The sequence below is a fragment of the Mandrillus leucophaeus genome, unplaced genomic scaffold, assembly GCF_000951045.1.
Source record: "Mandrillus leucophaeus isolate KB7577 unplaced genomic scaffold, Mleu.le_1.0 Scaffold301, whole genome shotgun sequence".
In the NCBI taxonomy this organism is placed as follows: domain Eukaryota; kingdom Metazoa; phylum Chordata; class Mammalia; order Primates; family Cercopithecidae; genus Mandrillus; species Mandrillus leucophaeus.
Genome location: NW_012103155.1, coordinates 1,256,329 through 1,264,897, shown reverse-complemented (window position 1 = coordinate 1,264,897; position 8,569 = coordinate 1,256,329). Strand labels below are relative to the sequence as shown.

The 8,569-nt window shown below is 38.8% G+C and overlaps 1 protein-coding gene across 3 annotated transcripts in view; it reads left to right on the top strand.

Annotated features, from left to right (window-relative positions):
• Nucleotides 1-204: 204 nt before the first annotated feature.
• SMAD1 (SMAD family member 1) overlaps nt 205-8,569 on the top strand; it is an 80,143-nt gene continuing 71,778 nt past the window's right edge. The window contains exon 1 of one of the 3 annotated variants that reach the window (XM_011987138.1): nt 205-281. The gene's annotated coding sequence lies outside the window, so the exon portion shown is untranslated. Of the gene's footprint in view, nt 588-8,569 lie in introns of all 3 variants that reach the window. The other 2 variants (XM_011987137.1, XM_011987136.1) reach the window with 2 other exon arrangements.

Below are 8,569 nucleotides of genomic sequence, written 5' to 3'. Positions count from 1 at the left end.
GACCCCGGCGGCCCGGGCCCCTCCACATCCCGCACGGGTTTCCTTCTCGGCCCCAGCGAGCCTCTTTGGGGTCGAGGTCAAGGAAAGTTCGCACCGAAATCCCCTCTAATTTATTCAAAGGTTTGGCGGCGGCGCGTAATTTTTTCCCCCTCTTCCGCCTACACCCGCTGCGTCTCCTGGTGTCTCATTCCTTTCCCTTTACCGGAGTCGATTGCCTCACTGCATGTGTATTCGTGAGTTCGCGGTTGAACAACTGTTCCTTTACTCTGCTCCCTGTCTTTGTTAGTGTTTCTCGGGGTTGTTTCTGTAGGAAGGTGGGGGTGGTGGGCGTGAGAGACAGACGTGGGCTTGTTTTTCTAGTTGCTGAAGCTGTATGAATGCTTTAAAGGGAGAACGTTTCCTTGATGTGCTTTAGGAGAGGAGGAGGAACAAATGCCTGCCAGATCTCACAACTACAGTAGCTGAGCTTTTGTTTATTTTGAAGCGCATGCAATTTTTAAATACACGGTGCAAGATAACCAGTAAAGGCTCGTTCCTTCTGAAAATTGAGGCCGGTCTCAACCATCTCCTGAGAAAGCATCGTTTTCGTGAGTGCTGAGACAACTGTCCTTTTTCTCTGCCCTCCCCCCTCTTTTCTTTCCATTGTATCTGAAGTTTCAAAGTACGTGGAATGATAAAGAAGTTGCGTGATTTCTGTTATGTCTTCCTGTTGCTGCAACTCTCAGCGGCTAAATCTCAGAATGCCTTTATTTCAGAACATCTCTGGGTCTAATTGTCTGTTGTGGATAACTTGCCCACACCTCAGTAACACAATGAGAAAACTGTTCCCTGCCCATGTTGATTTTTCATCTTGTTTGTAATTACTTTAAATTGTACTGAAGGTGGGTGAGCTGTATTAAAGAAGAATCGGGGCAGAAGTGTTCACTGCCCCAGCATTTTCAATTGGTGTAAATATTGTTGCATCAGTGTTATTCTGATGTAGGTGCCAGATCTAAATCTGCTGTACTGATTAAAGTGTTTGTTCTGCCCTCTCCCACTCTTTTTCCTATTTGCAGTTATTTGATATTTCTGTGCAGGTGGTGTATCATTGGTGTAATACTGCAGTTCTTAGGAAAGTGTAACTAGGGTCCTGAGAGATGATTTTTCTGGAGATGGGTCATGCCAGAGCCTCTAGAGGATCCAGGCAGGATCAGGTTTCTTCTGAGGGTAGGGATTTGTCCTTGATTTAGTTTTGACCCCTACAACCATAGGTATGTAACCAAATACATTTTACCCCTTGCAGTATCCTTTGATTTCATATCCTTGAAGAGCTGATAACCTTTGTGTTTTAGAGAAATGACAATTTTTAGGCAATTAGAGACATTGACATCTTACACTTCTTGGAATTTAATTTTATTTCTACTAAGTTCATTAAGGCATTAAGAGGAAGTAAGTCACATTTTCTCAACTACGTTGATTACATTTATTAGTTAAAAACTAAATTTCACTTTGTAATTTTGATTTCTAGCAATTCTGGGTTAAAGATAAAATCTAATAACTTAGTGGATTGGAAAAAGAAGTAACTTGGGTGTAATTAGACAAGCATGTTTAAGCTGCAGTAGCCTACATAATCAAGGCCAAGCGTGTGTGTGTATAAAAGATCTCATTTGTGTAGTCTTACAAGGCTAATGGAGGCATCACTGAGGCTTTATAAATAATGTAAGTTGGGTATAATGTAGAGTCTCCAGAGACAGCAGAGAAAGCATCATTACCAGCCTTTTCAACCTGCTTGAGATCTTAAATTGATTTACAGCACTGAACTGGTGCAAAATGATACATCAGGATGACATGGGGTCAGCCTGTAAAAGTCTATGATGTCAGCCTATTAGTTCAGTCATCATAATTAAACCATATTACAGGGGTAGCTAAGCAGGAGTCTGGCGTTATACTTCAGATATGGGTGGTACATGGGTTTTGTTTATAGTGGAAGGGCTGAGATGGCCAGGAACACCAGTGTGCCTGAAAGAAGGAAAAGGCTTACAGAACTATGAATTTCTAGAGAGAAATTTAAGATAAATGCAGAGATATTCAGTCTGAATTGTATAAGTAGCTTTTCATTTGGTAGAGGCAGAACAGATGCTTTAGGGATGCTGATAAGGACCTTTGCAGCTCTGATATATGTACTGAATGCTTCATGTGAGTTTGAATTTAACTTGGCCTTAGGGACCTTCTAAAATATCAGAGGACCGCATACTTAACTATGATCCTTTTATTACCACTGAATTTGCACTGTATTGATGTATCAACTGACATGTTTCTTTAACTAGTCTAACTTACCAGGCCTATACCAGAAACAAAGATATTTGAATTGAACATATAAAAATTCAGGAAAAGAAGATCCTTGTTTTGCTTAAATTTCTGACAATCCTTATTTAGCTTATGGATTTTCTAGGGCTCTGCTATCCACTAAGGTAGCCATAGTCACATGTAACTTTTTTGAAATTTAATTTTATTCTGTTTTTTGGAGACAGGGTCTCGCTCTGTCACCCAGGCTGGAGTGCAGTGGCACGATCATGGCTCACTGCAGCCTCAACCTCCCAGGCCCAGGCAATCCTCCCACTTCAGCCTCCCAAGTTGCTGGGACTGCAGACACTGCCACCATGTCTGCCTGACTAATTTGTTTTTGTATTTCTTGTAGAGACAGGGTTTCGTCATGTTGCCCAGGCTGGTCTCGAACTCCTGGGCTCAAGCTGTTCTCCCGCCTTGGCCTCCCAAAGTGTTGGAGTTACAGGCGTGAGCCACTGCACTCTGCTACGTATAGCTATTTAAGTTTAAATTAAAATTAAATAAAAATTCACTTTCTCAGCACCAGCTACATTTCAAGCGCTTAGTAGCTGCTTGTGGCTAGTGGCTGCCATACTGGACAGTGTGTGTATAGAATAGTTCCATCATCACAGAAGGTTCTGCTAGCCAGTGCCGCCCCAGGACCTTTACTCTTCTCACTTGTTACCTCTACTAATGAGTTTGTGGAGTCAAAGATGGAAAGACATATAAACTAATCTTATCACTAACTAGCTGGTTTTTTAAAAATAAAACACAGTTTGGGAGGGACAGTTGAAGCTACTGGATAAAAGGAGTTTGACTTTTCTGTAGATATTATTATTATTAGTGTCATCGATTCTAATTTGGTTTAGAGCCTTAGAGAGGAGAAATAATTGTAGCTAACCTTTTTTTTCTGAATGTTTACGTATGTATGCCAGGCATTGTTTATAATACCCATATCTCATTTAAGCCTCAAAACTTCCATAAGTACTGTTGTTGTCACATATTACAGGTAAAGAAACTGAGGCCAGAATGATTCAAAATCTTGCTTCAGGCTGTGTAGTGAACGATTGTGATTTCTAATCTTACCTGGGATATGATCGAGGCAGTCAAACTCTAGAAACTCCATCTTAACTATGTTTTTGGTCTTTCGTTCAGAAGACCCAAATCGTCGTCGTTCTGCTGTGCTTTGCTCTGCCAGTATAGACATGACTTGGCTTGTGTTTTTTTAGGTCTTTAAATAAATTTACCTTCTGTTGTGCCTTTCTGGGCTATCTTCTGTCGTCCTTTTGTAAGTGTTTAAGAAAGGAAAAATAATGCTTATCTAAGCAGCACATAATTTGAAGAGTAAATCTGACTTGAAAGTAACGGATTTCAAAGCCAAATTAGTTTTATCTGTGCTTTTCTGCATAATTCTTGTCACTTTCCTCTTGCATTTTCTTACATAATCACAAACTGGTATTAAGTTAGGAGGAAAGTTGTAGTAATTCAGTTTGTCTGTCTTATCAAAATTAGTCTGTCTTTCCTGAGCTGTTAAACACTGTAAGAATAGTAATTGCTAATTCTTTGGGGATTTTTAAAAAAACATTTAGCATCTATTTTTATAAATGTTTTACAAGGTCAGGGCTGTTTAAGAATCTGATGAAACTATGAATCTTGTATCTTCTTATTCCCACCTTCCTATCCCAAAATGCTTATATGCCATGGTGAGTTAATGTATACACTTAACTCTCTAAATCTCATGGTCTTTTGGGTGAGGTAGGTCCATGGGACTGCCCTGCCAAGTGCTTTCATAAACATTAAGGTTTGTAATTTCTTTTACAGAGAATAGAGATATTTAGTATTAAAAGTTGCTTTAAAGATTTTCTAATCTGGTTGGTTCATATCAAGGTGAACAATCTGAAGTCCAGAGAAGGTAACTGACATCCAAAGTTACCTGTCTAGTGACTGGAAAAAGGGAAAGCCAGGATCTGGATTCCTCTTAGCATTAAGTGCCCTTTTCTCCCCCCGCAACCACGGTCACTATATTTCTGAGGCTTTGGTGTGAGCATATCCAACGTAATTTAGGGAAGGGAGGAGAGAATTTTTTGGCATTGTAGCAACTTTTTATACCTAACACTGTTTGAGCTTAGTAGGAATCAAATCTGACAAACAGTGAGAAATGCTTATTTTCTACATATTAAAATTGATTCTTTTTCATTCTGGAGATGGAAAAGAAAAGCCCTATATCTTATTTAATCAACGGGACCTTATTAGAAAACGGGAAATCCAAGATTGTACAAAGTTCGAATGAAAGCAGGCAACTCTGATATCTAGCAAAATATACGAGTCTCCTCTTGACTCTCAAAAACAAATCACATTCCTAACCAAAAGCTAAAGTTTGGGGTATTTAGGGGATACTAGGGAGCAAGGGAGTCCTAGGGAGAGAGTTGGACAGGTCTGAGGAGAAAAAGGATAATTTAAATATTAAAAAGTGGAGAAAATCGGTTTTAAGTCATAGCATGTCTTTGAGGTTGATGAAATGTTCTGCTACTTCTATATGTGGTTTTACTCTTTGGTACCAAGATTTTAGAATGTACTTTTATTACAAATAGGGGCGTCTCCTCTTTGCCCCAACCTGAAACCTCTTGACCCTTTATTTTCCTTTCCTGCTATTATCTGGTAGTACAGATATTCAGTCTAATCTGTTGATCTGTCATCTGATTTGCAGCAAAAATACCTGACGCATTTTCATCACTCCGGTGTAGCCACCTTTAAAAAGAAAAAGGCAGAGCCAAATAGTATTAATGTAATTGCTTAAAATCTAAATTAAAATAACTCATCTTGGTGTGCGTTATTAAGACAGTGTCAGTTCTAGAGGTGCAGGGCTAGTCCTATATGCAAAACAGTAATGTCTATAGCTATTGCGGGCTGACTTGCAGAAATGAGCGACTTCTCTAGAACATTCATTTGCATAAAGGAAACTGTCTTTCAGAAAAGAAAAGCCAAAAGTTTCATAAGCATTTTCACTCCAGTGACATCAGAGTTTTAGTAAATACTGGGAACTACAGTATTTGAACAGTTTAGCATCTTTATAATTTTTTTTATAAGCTAAAATCTAACTTTAGAGAAGACTCTTGAAAATAAAGCATTAAATCCTCTAAGATGTGAGGAAGTCCTTACCTGGTGATTCTCCCAAATCTCTTCTCTGTTTTTAGTGTTTGAAAAAGGAGCATATATATACACCCCTAGGTTTGCAGTATAGATTGGTTTCTTAACAATTTTTTTTTTTGAGGCAATAAGCCTGGATCTGAAGAAAGAACATAGAATTGTTAATTATGCATGTATATGCTTTTGAGTTCAGGATGTAAATGAATATTCACTAGGTCCTGTTGGGGAAGAGGAGGAGAGAGGGGTCTCTCTGTTTATTCAGAATATATTTTTATACATAAGTTTTAATGCTTTATTTGTAGTTTCCCCTTAATTGTAGGGCTGCTGTACTGTGGATATTTTGCTCTACAATGTGAGATTGTTAGGGTCTAGTTACTCAAACTATTCATTTATTATCCTCCCCTGTCTTTTTTTTCTTTTTTTGTGGTTTCTTTGTGGTGTGCTTATGCAAAGTAGATGTATTCCAGACCTTTATAGCTTTTCTTCTTTTAGGTTCAAACACTGCAAGAAAAGTGGGGGGAGACTGTCTGTCAGCTGTTATAATTAGGCATTAAATTGAATCATTATTCAGTTAACTAAATGCACGATCTTTTGCTTGTTTAGATCGAAAAGAAGCATATCTTTTTAATGAAGGAGGGATAGTAAATGGGCCCTTATTTGATAATTTTGCTGCAGTATTATAATAAGTATGTGCTTCATTTATTCCTTGAATATTTATTAGTTCTGAGGCTCAATAATTAGAGGATACATAAAAATGAAAAATTAAATGCAGCAACATTATAAGAACTCTTACAAGGTAGTATAGGAGTAAATTGTACAGACAGCTCACGTCAGTACCACTGTGGCCTGAGTTTGCATAGGTAGAAGGAGGAGGGACATTATAGGCAGAGTAATGGCATGGAAAACCTGGGAGATAAGCATGAGTGTTGAGTATCTGTAGAGCAGCACTGTCCAATAGAATTTCTGCAGTGATGGAAATATTCCACATCTGTGCTAATACAGTAGCTGTAGCCACACATGGAACAGCATTTTTTAATAAATTAATTTATGTTTCAGTAGCCACATGTGGTTATCATATCAAATAGCATGGATCCAGAGGTAGTGAGCAGCCCTGCCTGACCTCGGTGGGTGTTCTTCATGGAGCCTAGTATGGTGGTGTGGAGGGGATTTTCAGAAAAGTTGAGTTCCAGTGAGAATTTTAGGGCCTTAAACTGCAAGAATAAGGAAACATTGGGAAGTCACTGAAAGTGTTTGAACATGCAGTTTGCACTGAAGAAATAGAGCCCAGTGCCAGGAGATCAATAAGAAAGCTATTGAGTTATGTATGAGATGATAAATCTCTGATAAAGGTAAACATGGAAAGAGAAGGATTAAAAAAAAAAAAAGAAAATGAAGGCTTGGTGACTACGTGGCTATAAAGTAATGAGAAAGAGATGTCGGAGATATATCCTTAAGTTTCTAACCTTGGTGGCTGGAAAACTAATAAAGGTGTTACTTAAGAATAGGGAAGAGCTGGTTGTAGAAGGAATAAAAATTGTGCAAATGATAAAGTGGACTTGATGTGTTAAATTTAAGGTGCGATATCTAAGTCAGAGTATGCTACAGGCAAGTCAGAGATAAGGTTTGGGAGGACTTGAAAGCTTTACGTTGGACTCTCTGCAGTCATCTACTGGGTATTCTGAGAGAACCACAGAGAGAGAAAGAACTGGTGGACTGAATCTTTATTGGAGCCCACGGTTAGGAATTAATAGAAGGAAGAGACTAATTTGAAGTAGACTGTCTGAGAGGCTGTTTGACCTAGACCAAAGAAGAAACTGAAAGAAAGGCATGGGGTCGGAGGAGTGGGGAAACCAGGAAGCCACTGGAAGAGAGATTCTAGAAGTAGGTTTGGAGGGGAAAATGTACAGTTCAGGGTGAAGGAGAAGTCAGATAATCACGTGAATGCAGTTTCAGAGAAGACTGAATACATTAAGAAGCGAGAAATAGAGTCTTATACTGCCTTAAGTGACTTGCATTTTAAGATAGATGAGATCTCTTCATATTTGAAGGTTGAGGGGAAGAAGTCAGTGGACAGAGAGCAATTGGAGGTGATGGAGTTAGCCATCTGGAGCACAAATGACAAAATATTGACCATGGTAAGGAGAGAGAGTTGTCTGAGAAAGAAACAGAATGGGGTCCAAGTGAGAGGGAAGCATGTGGCAGAGCTCCTGCCCACTTTTGTTGATTTTCCTGTATTGTTGGAGGTAAGTCCTTTCATTGGGATGGTGAGGAGGAAGATCAGCACATGGTAAGGGAAGAAGAACCACCGGAGGTAGTGTGCCGGGCAATCTATAGAGAAATCAAATTCTAAACAATTGGGGGGAAGCCTAGGGTGATGTGTGGTGAGGCTGTTATATAGGAGACTAGGTTAATTGTTACTTTTTGGTATCACTTTGTGGCCTGGTAGGCTTAGGGATAGCAAATGGGTTCAGAGATAAGGCTCTGGAGTCAGATTGCCTGGGTGTAAGACCAAGCCCCAACACTTAACTTGTTTTATAAGGAGCCTGATGAACTAAATGAATTGAGAAGAGGTAAGCAATGAGAATCCTGGTTAATGAGGTAGTGAAATATCAAGTTTGGGAATTTGTAGATAGAGCATTTCCCTAACAATTCTAGACAAAGGTTTCTAAGAAAAGTATAGAAATTGAACTAACAGAAGAGTCCCTTTAATGATTTTAAAGGTTATTTAAGTTGATTAGAACTTTAAAAAATAAGTATTCTGAATTTTTCTATGGCTTTTCTTACAGCATTCATTACGGTTAAAAACATTTCTTTTTCATTAAACCAGTACATGCTTAATGCAGAAAGATTCTGCAGTGGATTCTTGTCATAGCTTTAGAAGGAAAGGGGAGATTGATTTATGCCATTGGGGGGAGGGTTATTAATAGCCAGCCACGGAGCCCTTCTAAATGTGACTCCAAAGGCAGAAACAATAAAGGAAACTTTTTATAGATTTGATAGCATTTATTATGTGACCAAACATACTCAAAAACAAAACCTGACAGACAGATAAAGAGATTTGCAACAAATACCGTTCTTTGTAAGAAAGACTTGTGTCAATAGGAAGCACCACCCCAAT